General features: G+C 42.7%; 1 protein-coding gene across 1 annotated transcript in view; it reads right to left on the bottom strand.

Moving 5' to 3' along the window:
* The window catches only part of LOC126236371 (protein Gawky), a 274,769-nt gene extending 266,688 nt beyond the window's left edge, over positions 1 to 8,081 (bottom strand). Inside the window, exon 1 of the mRNA XM_049945615.1 lies at positions 8,033 to 8,081. The gene's annotated coding sequence lies outside the window, so the exon portion shown is untranslated. The remainder of the gene's footprint in view (positions 1 to 8,032) is intronic.
* Between the last annotated feature and the right edge of the window lie 5,310 nt (positions 8,082 to 13,391).

Below are 13,391 nucleotides of genomic sequence, written 5' to 3'. Positions count from 1 at the left end.
TTTGACAATGACTCTCCGTCCAAGGCAACATGCTGGGTCCTGCCTAGCAAAAAGTCCTTAATCCAGTCACAGTTTTCACTTGATACCCCATTTGATGGTACTTTTGACAGTAAGCGTAGGTGTGGTAGCGAGTCAAGTGCTTTTCGGTAATCGAGAAGTACTGAATCAACCTGACTGCCTTGATCAAAAGCTTTCGGTATGTCACGTGAGAAAAGTGCGAGTTGGGCTTCATACGATCGATGTTTTCGCCATCCATGCTGGTTCGCATTCAGGAGATCATTCTGTTCGAGATATTTCATTATGTTTGAGCTCAAAATATGTTCTAAGAGTCTGCAACAAATCGCTGTCAACGATAATGGTCGGTAGGTTTGTGGATCGCTTCTAGTATCTTTCTTGTAGAAGGGTGTGATCTGTGCTTTTTTCCAAGAATTCCAAGAGCTGGGCATGCATTTTTGTTTGAGAGATCTACGATAAATTATAGTTAGGGGAGGGGTTAATTCAGCCGCAAATAGAGTATAAAATCTGATAGGGATTCCAAGGGATCATGGGCGCTTTATTGAGATTTAGATTTCAGCTGTTTCTCAAAACCGCTGACACTAATACCGATTAGAATCATCTTTTCAGTGGTACGAGGATTGAACTGATTCTCCTCGGTTTTCCTTTGTAAAGGGACATTTGAAAACGGAGTTACAGAGTTTCACCGTTCACTTTGCTACGTGTAGTTTCAATTCGTGACTCATTCGCTAGGGACTGGTCACTAACTTTAGTATCACTAAACTTTGATGCCAAATACTTCCTTCACATACGGCCAGAATTTCTTTGGGTTTTGTGAAATATGATATGACAATATTCTATTACGGCAGTCACTGAAGGCATGACGCGTTGCTATTGAGAGCCAAGCGCGTTTATATCAGCAGCTCTCTATAATCATACACTTCGTTTTAAACCTGTTATGCAGTAATACCGCGAGCAAAATGCGATTTTTAAGGGTCATATCTACGTCTACTACATCTCCATACTCTGCAAACCAAGGTGAAGTGCATGGCACAGCATACTGTATACCGTGGAGGGTTCCTCCTATTATGACTTGTTCTACTGGATACACATTTATCCAGTGCATGATCTATTATTCTTTTAAACTTGGGCCATATTTGCTCTATATGCTCCTACCATGTGCTGAAAGTTCAAGTTTCTCGTTGAGATACGACACTACTGATGTTTTATCTACTTTACTTTACCTATATATCTTTGTTTTAGTTGTCCTTTGTACTTTGGTAATCATTGTTACCACAATGGCATCGTGGTCACTGATACCAGTTTCGGTATGGACATCCTCAAAGAGCTCAGGTCAATTTGTTGCCATTAGATTCAATATATTTTCATCATGGGTGGACTTTCTAATTATTCTAGGTACTTTTCAGAGAAGGCATTTAGTAATGGTTCACAGAATGTCACATAATCCCCGCCACTAACAAAACTGTAATTTTCCCAGTTAATTGTTGGATGGTTAAATCCCCACCGGTGATTATAGTATGACTGGGAAACTTACGTACAAGTGAAGCGAGGTTTTCCGAAGTTTTCGGATGCATCACAAGATGAGTCTGGTAGGTGAAGGAAGAATCCACGTAGTGTTTTTTTTTTTTTTTGGCCCGCTCCTAATACTGAGTCTCCCACACAATCAATATCACCTGTAGCTTCGGTTTCTGTCTCTGTGGATTTGAGCTCATTGTGACTGCGACAGATACACCACCTCAATTTCCATATCGCGGGTACTGTTGGTCACAGAGATAAGGGGTTAACTGTTTTTTATATTCCTTGGCCTACCGATCATTTGTAACTTATAGGAAGAACGGGTACACTGCAGCTACGATACAGTACAGGGTCAAAATTTAAATATTACCCACTTCCTCAAGCCCAGGTACATTTAGCAAATCAGTTCTTTTGCATTAGGTGTGGTGTAGGACGGACCTTAGACGGCATCTAAAGGTACCATTTGTTCATAGGCGTGATAAAAGCCCTGAGAGAAGCACCAGTTCACGGCCAATCACAGAAAATTTTCCTTTGTATTGCTCAGATGATATTCCTGGAGAACTTCGAAATTTTTTTCGATATCATTATTCTTGACTGAGACCTAATATGTTAAAATATACTATAGTTACGTACGAAATATCGGGTCTGAACATATGACAGCCGGCCGAAGTGGCCGTGCGGTTAAAGGCGCTGCAGTCTGGAACCGCAAGACCGCTACGGTCGCAGGTTCGAAACCTGCCTCGGGCATGGATGTTTGTGATGTCCTTAGGTTAGTTAGGTTTAACTAGTTATAAGTTCTAGGGGACTAATGACCTCAGCAGTTGAGTCCCATACTGCTCAGAGCCATTTGAACCATTTTTTGAACATATGACAACGGTTCTAGGGTCGTCGCAGGGTTTATGAAGTCACCAAACTATGTTTTTAGTCAGCATTTACTCACCAATAAAATTTTATGAAGCGCCTTTTCTGTATAATACATACTTCACGCCTATGCAAATAATGCAAAGAGGTACTTCTGTGACAAAAAAAAGCTAAAAAGTTCTTTAAGTACCTGGAAAGGACTAAAAATGCCCTACAAAAATTATGTAAAACTGGAAAGACTGCAAATTCCGTAAAATATTTAATTAATAATGGTATAGGGACAGGCCGCATTTTGGACCGATATGTTAAACATGTAGATAGAGGGGAAAATATAAGTTGGACCTACCAGAATTTTTGAGTTGCTGAGAAATGGTGGAGACAATGGTGGAGACAGTTGCAGTGGGAAAGAGAGACAAAAGGAGACAGTGTAAGTGAAAGAAGAGACAATAGCTGTGGGACATACTGTAAATCAAAGGGAGAAAAAGTAAAAAGTTGGAGAGAGATGCTGAGTATGAAGGCATAACTAAAAGAGACACTTGGATAAAACGATTTGGTATGTTCTGTTAAAAGAGCTCAAATATTTTCGCATGCTAAAAATTTTAGAGAGGAAGGCGGCATGACGACTGAGGTAGCTGGTTCCTCCCTTTTCTGCCTCCCCCCGCCCCCCCCCCCCCCCCCCCAAGGGCATAGTCGCCTATTTCGTGCTTCGATAGGAGCATTTTTCCGCTGGTACATAAAAGACCTCAGGTACAAGTTGAGCAGCAGTCTGCAGATGTTTGCTGGTGACGCTGTGGTGCACGGGAAGGTGTCATTCTTGAGTCACTGTAGGAGGATACGTGATGACATAGACAAAATTTATAGTTGGTGTATGAATGTCAGCTTGCTGTGAATGTAGGAAAAATATAAGTTAATGCATTTGAGTAGGAAAAGCAATTCCATAATGTTCGAGTACAGCATTAGTAGTGTGTTGCCTGACACAGTCTCGTCAATTAGATATCTAGGTGGAACATTGCACAGCGATATGATCCTGGTAAGGAATCGGCTTATTGGAAGAATTGTAGGAAAATGTATTTCATCTGTCAAGGGGGCCGCGTATAAAACAGATTCATGAGTACTACTGGAATGTTGGGATCCCCTCCATGTTGGATTAATGGAAGACATCGAAGCAATTCAGAGGCGGATTTCTCTATTTGTTGTCTGTAGGTTCGATCAATATGCAAGTATTATGGAGAGATGCTTCGGGAACTCAAATGGGAATCCCTGGAGAGAAGGCGACGTTGTTTTTTTTTTTTTTTAAAAATAGATGAACACTATTGACAAAATGCAGATAAGTTGATCGCAGAACGATTACTGCCACCAACACACACATCGCACAACAACCACAAAGATTAAAGAAATTAGGGTTCTTGCGGAGGAATGTCAACGGTCGTTTTCCTCGCACTCTTTTTGCAAGTGTTACAGGCAAGGAAATTATTAGTAATTGTAAAAAGGTAACCTTGCCACGGGCCACACATAGGCTTGTGGCGTATTTATGTAGATGTAGACGTTGGATTAAGGGTTTCTGCGAGGGGGAATCTCACAATTAGCGTCCGTAGTCGCTAAAGTGTTGTCACTCTAGCCGGGGTAACTAGTTCGAGCCCTGTTGGTAGGAGAATGTTTTATTACAATTTACCCAATAAAGTGTTCAAAGCTGTAGTGCATTGCTCTTAACTGCCAGAGATTACGTAAATGGCATGGGCTGAATACAAACTCCGCAGTTTCGTATTTGGCGTTGCTGTTGGTGATCTCTTCGTCAGACGAGACCGTTAACCTCACTGACATTCCAGTGGATAGGTGAAGTAGTAGCATCGCTTTTCATAACATCACGGCTCTTATTCTACACTAAACAACACTAAGTAAGCTCTCACCATTTATCTACACAATACAGCAAACGTTCGGGACTTAAATTGTCACCCGTCTCCACTAAAAGCTTCCCTTGAAAAGGGTGCAGATGTCCTGAACTTTGAATCGTCTCACAATTCATTTTACATTATTATTTTTATTTCCGAAATGTTCCATAATTTTATCACTGCCGTCTCAGTGCTCAGTGCACTATACATCGAAAGTAAAAAGTTCTTTTTTCATCTGTCTCCCAAGGCAGACACTTTGAATTCAGTCTGGCTCATTGTTCAGCTTGCCACGCATCAATGCGGCAGACCTAAACGTTGTAACGCACCAAAGTAAAATTTTCCTTGACACAGAGATGTGAAGCTTGTCCAAAAATTGTAGGTTGGCGTGTGATGATGATGGGCCTAGGCACATAACTAATTACAGTGAAACCAATCACTCATTGAAAACCTATTTACAGCATAAAAATCCGCTTCGGTTGTCAGTAAGAATTTATTGCACGATCTGTTTCGAAGCCCGAAGTTTCGTCTTCAGGTGCACCAATCAATTATGTTAACAGAAGTGTGTGGCGGTCGGGCCAGTGAACCATGGTGGGGTCACACACACTCATTCGGGCGCACACACACACACACACACACACACACACACACACACACACACACGAAAGCGGTTGCTGGTCCTGTGCTCCCATGCGTGTGTTTGATGTGGCTGTGACCCCACCATGGCTCACTGGTCCGACCGCCACAAACTTATGTTAACATAATTATTTGGTGGCACCTGAAGTCAAAATTTCGGGCTTCGAAATCGGTCATCCAATTAACAAGAAATGACTGATAACGGTTTTTTTATTCTGTTAACGTGTTTCTCAATTGCGGATATTAGCCTGATCAAATATTTTCCATTCAAAAAAAAAAAAAAAATTGGCTGATTGCAGTTCTTTTCCTCATATTTTTTTCGAAACTAGACGCCATGTTCTCAAGCCATTGATAAAAAAATTAAAAAATAGTTACGGGTCTCGCCAATCTAGCTGCTAACAATTTTCGTATCCACATTTTCAAAAGTACCAGAAAATCGTTACACTTACAACAGGGAGAGAGGTATCACGTATATATAGAAGCGAACCAGTGTGACCAAGAGAAAGGTTAACATTTTAAGAAGGTGGGCCTGCTGTTTAATATCCGCCGCTCGTCATTTAGATTACACGTAGTTTCTGTAAGAACTGCAAGGATTTTCCTACTTAATCATTTAACAATTTACATGCGAAGTTGTAATTCAGTGTTATCTTATGACTAATCGCTACACTCCTGACAAACAGTTTTGAAACGTAATGGTTTGTTACGGAAAAATCCACAAAGAATATCAACTACATAACCTATTGATTACAGAGGAGCCGTGGTCCCGATTGTGTCACACAAGAGTGAACGTTCTCCCATATTCGTGGTATGACAGATTCAAACCGTTCAGAGAGAGAGAGAGAGAGAGAGAGAGAGAGAGAGAGAGAGGGGGGGGGGGGGTGTTGATTCACCTACCGCACTGGCTCACTGAGATTGTCCTAGTGACGGGACGTTCAGCCCTGACAAATTAACAGTGTTCCACGCACACGTGTATTCGGCCAGTTCCCACTGAAAGGTTTTGCAGCTGGCAGGCAAGTTGCTACTGGTACGTATTGGCAAGAAACAAGTATGGTTGGATGACAGCAGAAAATTTCCCCGAGCTTAAGTCTAGCGTTAAGCTTCTGCTTGATCGTTTCGTTCGCGAGTTATACCTGTTCCAAATCTCATTCACAACACGAAAGAACAATAGCGAAAATGAGTGATTACCGAAGAGGTTACTATCTGTATTACTTCATTAACTGTGAGTGTTCGACTGTCAAGTGTAGTCCATCATAAGAAGCAAGTTAACAAATCAGCATCTCCGTATTATTGTAAAACGGGCACCAATTAATATATTAAAGTACGTGGGCTCGCAAATAAAATATGGGTTTTCTGCAAAATCAATTTCCTGATACTGCTTCTGGTTGGACATGTAAAAAGAATAACGATTCTGAAAAAAGCGTTGGGTCGTTGGTCGCTACAAATTTTTTTAAAAATGTTGTTTAATGAAGGAAGAGTGATTTTATGTGGATTGAATGAGAAGAATTATTGACTGCCGGGAAAGTTATTCATTTTCTTTATTTGACTGGAGGAACACACATTTTATCTTTATTAGATAAAAAAAGGTACATAAATGCCGATATGTTTGTTGAGTTATCAAAATCGAAATTCTTGGCAGCAATCCTCTAGCGTGTGTAGCTCGGTAATGAATGAACTGCTGTACCAGTTTCGCCTGTTTTTGTGACAAAGCCTCTCGTAAACTAACAATGGATGGTAACACAACATTCCCAAACTCTTGTGCACAGAAGTATGAAAGCGTCTTTACTCGTTCGAAGGCTATCTGACCATTACAAGTTTCTAAAGTGTTGGAGTACAATCATGTTTCAATAGCGATCACTTCGCACATTTTTCCCCAAAAACGCGCGCTTTTTCCCCAAAAACGCGCGCTTTTTCCCCCAAAAACACGCGCGGTATTGGTGAAAGGAATACAAGTTTCGAATGCGTTAATTAACAGTGCATAAAATTTTTATAAACATCTTTTCTTGAACAATCTCCTCCTCAAGCGTTTACTGACATTCGTAAGGAAATTGCACTCCCTCTACTGATATCTCAGCTCACTTCACTGTGCTTATGATATCTCAACAACTGATTCACTGGCTCTAATACTGTAAAACAACTATCACTCGGGAAAACCAATATTTGATCAGGCTTATCCCAATCAATTCAGGACTAACATACAAAAACGACGGCGGAAATAGATTTTTGTGTTCCGTAAGATGCACTGCATGTAAATGTGGTAAAAAAACCCTCTTATGACTCTTGTGGTAATGCGCAACACATCATGGATTAGTGGCCAGTATACGGTGGTAATGATAAAAAGAGAGCTATGGGGAAAAGATCGCGCAGAAAACACTGACAGAATGCAGGATGTAGAGTACATTACAGGCATACAGGTCGAGTATGTACATTACGGAAGAATAGAATTGCGCGAAAAAACGTGTAAATCACGTGTCGCTAATTCGGCGCTCAGACGATAATGTGGAGGCTGTTAAGCCGTGCACAAGCAGCGGCGTGAAGGGCGGCGAGCGCAGCCGCCTGCATTGATCCGAGCCGCTTCCCCAGCCCCCGGCGAAGCCACGCCTCCACCGGACTCCCGTGTCTCGCGCTGCGCTGCGCTGTCCCTTGTGCGCCCCGACAATTCGTCCACCAGTCTCCTTCCCTGCCGTCAGCGAAACGGCACACAGTGCGCACAATACGGCCGCAGCCGGTGTGAGTGCGCCTGCGCTACCGGCTGGCCGGGGATCAAGTTCGGTTCGCTTCGGTTGTACTCGCAGCCGCTCGATACGTCATCCAAGTTGCCGCCCTAACGCATTCCTCTGGCACTGGGGACGCAATCTCGTTCATCGAACTGCGCGTCAGGATATGCTTCGCTAACTCTAGGCAGTAACTTAAAGAGGAAACCCTAAAGCTATTCGAACATCACACGAAACTACACATTACCCACGCTCTTCACTAGTGACCGTAAAACTGAGCGCCATTACGAGCATGCCACTCGTAGCGATGTTCGCGTCAACAGAACACACACTCCCTTGCACACTTAAAGGATACCACCGAAATATAGAGAGCGCAGCTGCCAGCGCTAGGCTGGTGAGTGAACTTACGCGCGCCAGAAGGCCGTGCCGCCGCCGCCCGCAGCCCCGCTCAGTCTTGACTAGTTACGTAGCGTCGACGGCGGCATCGGCGACGCGACGCTGCTGCTCCCTGGCGGCGTAATCGGGGCCGAATTTGTACAGGTGCTGCTACCCGGCGGCCCCTAGAGTCAGCGTGCACTGCTGCCGAGTTCAGAAAAACACTGGCATGCAGCGTGTTCGCGGCTTCGCATCGGACTCGCCCGTAAGACACGAATATGAGTCCTAGAAGTAAATTATCTACGACATGGCCTCTGAAGACGAAATAATGTAATCGTTATTCGGCTGGCAACCGGAAAGAAAGCATCACTGAAGACTTAATATACTGAAGTTTCCTTTTTCTTCGATGCAGCCACCTAAATAAAAGTCAATGTAAAGGGTGCCCTAGCTGGAATGATCAACATTCAGAGTAGGATAGGAACGACGTTAGCCGCCAAAGCTGAAATGCTTACTCCGTTTTCAAAAGTTCCTTTGCAAAGGAGAATTGCTCCAATTGTTTCCTCGTACCACTGAAACGACTACTCTAATCAGTATTCGCGTCAGTGCTGCTGAGAAATAACTGAAATCGTTAATAGAAGAAGGCTTTCACGACCGGATGACACAGCTGCTGGTAAACCTTTCGGGATGTGAGGTCGTGGTCCAAGAAACTCTTCTGTTCCTGACGTTTCTTACAGGACTGCGCAGGACGTCTTCAGAGGCGCTCCTCCAGTCGGCCAGACAGCAGAGGAGCGCCTCTGAAGATGTCCTGCGCAGTCCTGGACGAAACGTCAGGAACAGAAGAGTTTCTTGGACCACGACCTCACATCCCGAAAGGTTTACCATCAACTATGAAATCGTTACGATTGAACAAAGTTCCAGAATTGTATGGAATTTCTATCAGGGTATATACTGCATATGCGGCGAAGTTGGTCCCTCTTCTATCTACCTGTCGTAGATCCCTCGAGCAAAAAAACCGTGCCTAGTATTTGGAAGAAAACACAGGTAACACCCGTCTACAAGAAGGGTAATAAAAATTATCCACGAAACTAACGTCCAATATACTTGGCATCGATTTGTTGTAGAATTTTATAACGTATTCCGAGGTCAAACATGATCAGGTACCACCTGAATGCCAACCAGCACGTATTCTGAATACATCGATCATGTGAAATCCAACTCGCCCTCTTCTCATATGAAACACTGAAAGCTTTGCTTTGGATACAGGTAGTCAGATTGATTCGTGTTTCTTTATTTCCGAAAAGCATTTGACTCAGTACCAATCTACGCTTATTGTCAAAAGTACGCTCATATGGGGTATGAAGTGAAATCTGTGACTGGACTGAGGACTTGTTGCTAGGGTGGACGCAGCATGTTGTCTTGGATGGAGAGTCATAGCCAGATATACAGGTAACTTCAGGTGTGCCCCAGGCAAATGTGTAAGATCGTTGCTGTTCATGTTGTTTATTAATGACCGTGCAGACAATATTAATAGCAATCTCAGACTTTCTGCAGGTGATGCAGTTGCTTATCATTAAGTATTGTCTGAAGGAACTTGCATAAATATTCAGTTAGATCTTGATAAGATTTCATAGTGGTGCAATGATTGGCAACTTGCTTTAAATCTTCGTAAATGTAAAATTCTGCACTTCACAAAAAAAAAAGTAATAGCCTGTGACTATAATATCAGTGAGTCACAGCTGGACCGGCCAATTCATACGAATACGTGGGTGTAATACTTTGTAAGGATATGAAATGGAGTGATCCATATAGACTAAGTCGTGCGTAAAGCAGGTGGTAGACTTCGGTTTATTGGTAGAAAACTAGCGAAGTGCAATCAGTCTACAAAGGAGATTGCCTACAAATCATTTGTGCGAGCAGTTCTACGAGGGTCATTCAGTAATTAAAGAGACAAATTGGTCTGGAGGAAAAAAGCGTAATTTTTACAAAACAATGCTTTTTCTATTTTTCAACATAATCCCCTTGAACATTTATGGACTTGTTCCAACGGGCTACAAGCTTTTTTATCCCAACTCTTATCTTGATATTTGAACCAATTTCCCACAAACGTTTTCACGTCCTCGTTGTCCTGGAACATCTTCCCATGTAATGCCTCCTTCAGTACACCAAACAAATGTAAATCACGACTGTAAGGGGGATGAGGCAGTACTTCCCAGCCCATTTTGTTGATGGTTTCACAGGTTAGTTGAGCAATATGAGGACGTGCGTTGTTTTGCTGAAGAATCACATCTCTTCTCTGAGATCCATGACGTCTCTCTCTCATGGCTGCCTTCACCTTGTTTAAAAGCAAATTCGAATAGTACTGACTGTTCATTATACGCTGCTCTTCGTGAAAATCACAAAAAACTAGACCTTCAGCATCCCAAAACACCGTCAACATGACTTTTCCTGCTGATGCTTGGGTTTTGAATTTTTTCTTGAGTTGGTGTGCTTCCACTCCATGCTTTGTCTTTTTGATTCTGGCTCACAATAGTGAACCCAAGTTAAATTTTGTTGAAGAAGTGCTCACCTTCTCTTTCATAACGTTCCTTTAGCTCTGTGCACACTCTCAACCTTGTTTCCTTGTATAGCCGCATCAACTCCTTTGGGACCCATCTATGTTTTGCGTCGCTTCAGCACCAGTACTAACTTGAACCTTTTCAACTATCGTTTCCACAGTCACACGGCGGTCGGCACGAATGATGTCATCAATTCGACTTTCAAGTGAAGGAGTTCAAACTGCAACTGGTCGGCCAGAACGATGTTCGTCAGTCTGACTCGCGACCATTTTTGAACTGCTCTATCCACTTTTAAAAATCTATACGATTCATACAACCTTCACCATAAACTTTAGACATTCTACAGTACATATTCACTGGTTTCTCGCCTTCAGCAAGTGGAAAACGAACATCCGAACGCTGTTCAACTAATGGGGACGTTTCAAGCGGACTCGCCATCTTGAAATGTATTTTTGAGGTTATAAACAAAACAATGTTGATACGTCAGCTGATCAGGCTCATCCCAGTGATGCCAACTTAAAGCCATAAAAGTACCAAACCTGCCCTACTAACAGTTTTTTCCCCAGACCAATTTAATTATTGAATGACCCTCGTAGAAATTTTCCCAAGTGTGTGGGGCCCATATCAGATAGGACCAACAAGGGATATTGAACGTACACAGAGAAGGGCAGCACGAATGGTCACAGGTTTGTTTGATCCATGGGAGAGTTTCACAGAGATAAGTGAAGGTACTGAGCTGACAGACAGACTCTTGACGATAAACGTAAACTATCCCGAGAGACTCTATTAATAAAATATCAAAAACGGGCTTTACATGGTTAGAAACACACTGCAATCCCCTACGTATCGCTCACGTAGGGATCGTGATTAGAATAATTGCAGCACGCACAGAGGCGTTCAATCATTGTCTCCCGCACTCCGTACGTGAATGGAAAGGGAAGTATCCCTAATAATAACAGGTAAATGGGATGTATCCTCTGCCATGCACTTCGCGGTGGTTTGCAGAGTCCATACTCTAACAGACCATTCGTAGCAACGAAGTCTAGTAAACATGAGTTCTAAAATGCGTACCTTAACAGCTGTGATAACTTACTCAGTAGAAGACATGTGTTTCACTACCTAGTTTTGATGTTGGTTCAATTTCTTCTTCTTCTTCTTCTTCTTCTTCTATGGGTGTGGGAAAGATAGAATTAAAATAGCCACATACATCCTGTGTAGATCGCATGTGGAGCTGCTTGAAGTACAACCCGCTTGGTGTTGTAAAAACAGGCGATAAAAAGCGCAGATATATTTTCAAATCAATGCAGGACCAGGGGTAGAGTTAAAACATACGGGTACAGTCTGCGGAGATCGTACCCGGAGGTCTACGGATTACAGATGTTTAGTAGGCCATTAATACAGAAAAAGCAGACTGAGGATGCTCCTATCAGCCACGTAACGGGGACAAAGAACTGATCCAAACTTTGATCAGTTATTGGACTCCCAGTAATAACCAGTGTTCACTCCAGTGCGGGTATTACCCGACCCAAAATATTATTTGGCTAAAGAAATCGCACCGCACTGTGGCTGACAGTTGTGCGTCTACTATCAACTGCTGTAGTGTGTCATCGAAAAATATCACGATAAAACAGACGACAAACGAAACACCCAGGTGCAATAAATAATATTCTAGGCGACTAATAATGGTCATGTTTTTGTTCCTGTTATGGTCTCAAGTCCAAAGACTAGTTTTATGCAGCTATCCACGCTAGCATTCCATGGGCAGGCCTCTTCATTTCTGCCTAATAATTACAATCTACATCCACTTCAACTTTGAGTAACATTTTGGTTCCACTGGACAACTGCACTTCCATTATGGAGTGGACTTCGCCTTCCAGTTTCTCAACAGTAGCGCATATTTGGGACGACAAGAACCCGTCGCTGTCAGAAAAGCTTGTGTCTGAAATATTAAATTTGATAACACAGTTAACCTAACCTAATAACAATCTGGACCATATAAGACAAGTTGGCGTTTAATGTTATTACCAAAAATCTCGGAAAGTTCTTGCCCGATTAACTTAAAATTTTTGCAATATGCTCTAATGCACACTTGGATAGTCTTAACTATATATATTTTTAAATACGGGGTAATTATAATTAAAACTTTCAAAACGCTGTAGGAATAACACCAGTGGTCAAATTGCAACAGAATATTATCGGAGAAGGGGGAAAACGTATGGCAGAAGAAAAAAAATAGTGTGAAATTGATCAATAGATGGCGCAATATGTGTCAGAATACGTAAATGAAAACGCCTGCGATGCGCACGACCCATTGAAGTTGGCAGAAACACGCCGGGTACACGGCTTTCCCTCCTTTCGCGTCTGCAACGTTCGCCGTGACCGTCTCAATGCAGGACCGCGCTCAATCATTCTGTCTTCCGCGCTCCGTACGTGAATGGAACGTTCTGCTTGTAAAGCAGAAGAATGATGACAGTGCACACGTCTCTCGGCAGAAGTTCCGAACACTGAAGGGTTTAAAAAAAATAGGGGTTGGTCCGATGACTGCCGTGGGTCTGGAGAAAATGATTCGGAAATTCGAAAAGACAGGTTCTTTTGGTGTGCAAACTGGTAGAGGGAAGAAACGATTTGATACGATGTCAGTGGAAGCAGTGGCCACAGCAGGAGGAGACGAGTGGTGGTGTACAAACGTGTAGTGCACGAAGAATTTCCGAACGTTGGACATACCCGTGAGCACGGTGCGTAAAATCCTACGAAACATCTTTCTTTTCTATCCATTCCAAATTATCCATGTGCACGAGTTGCTTCCTGTTGGCCTGCCAGCAAGAAATACCTTTGCT

This window comes from Schistocerca nitens, chromosome 2 (genome assembly GCF_023898315.1).
Source record: "Schistocerca nitens isolate TAMUIC-IGC-003100 chromosome 2, iqSchNite1.1, whole genome shotgun sequence".
Classification (NCBI taxonomy): domain Eukaryota; kingdom Metazoa; phylum Arthropoda; class Insecta; order Orthoptera; family Acrididae; genus Schistocerca; species Schistocerca nitens.
Note: the sequence above shows the minus strand (reverse complement) of the source record. Positions and strands in the feature narration are given on the sequence as shown.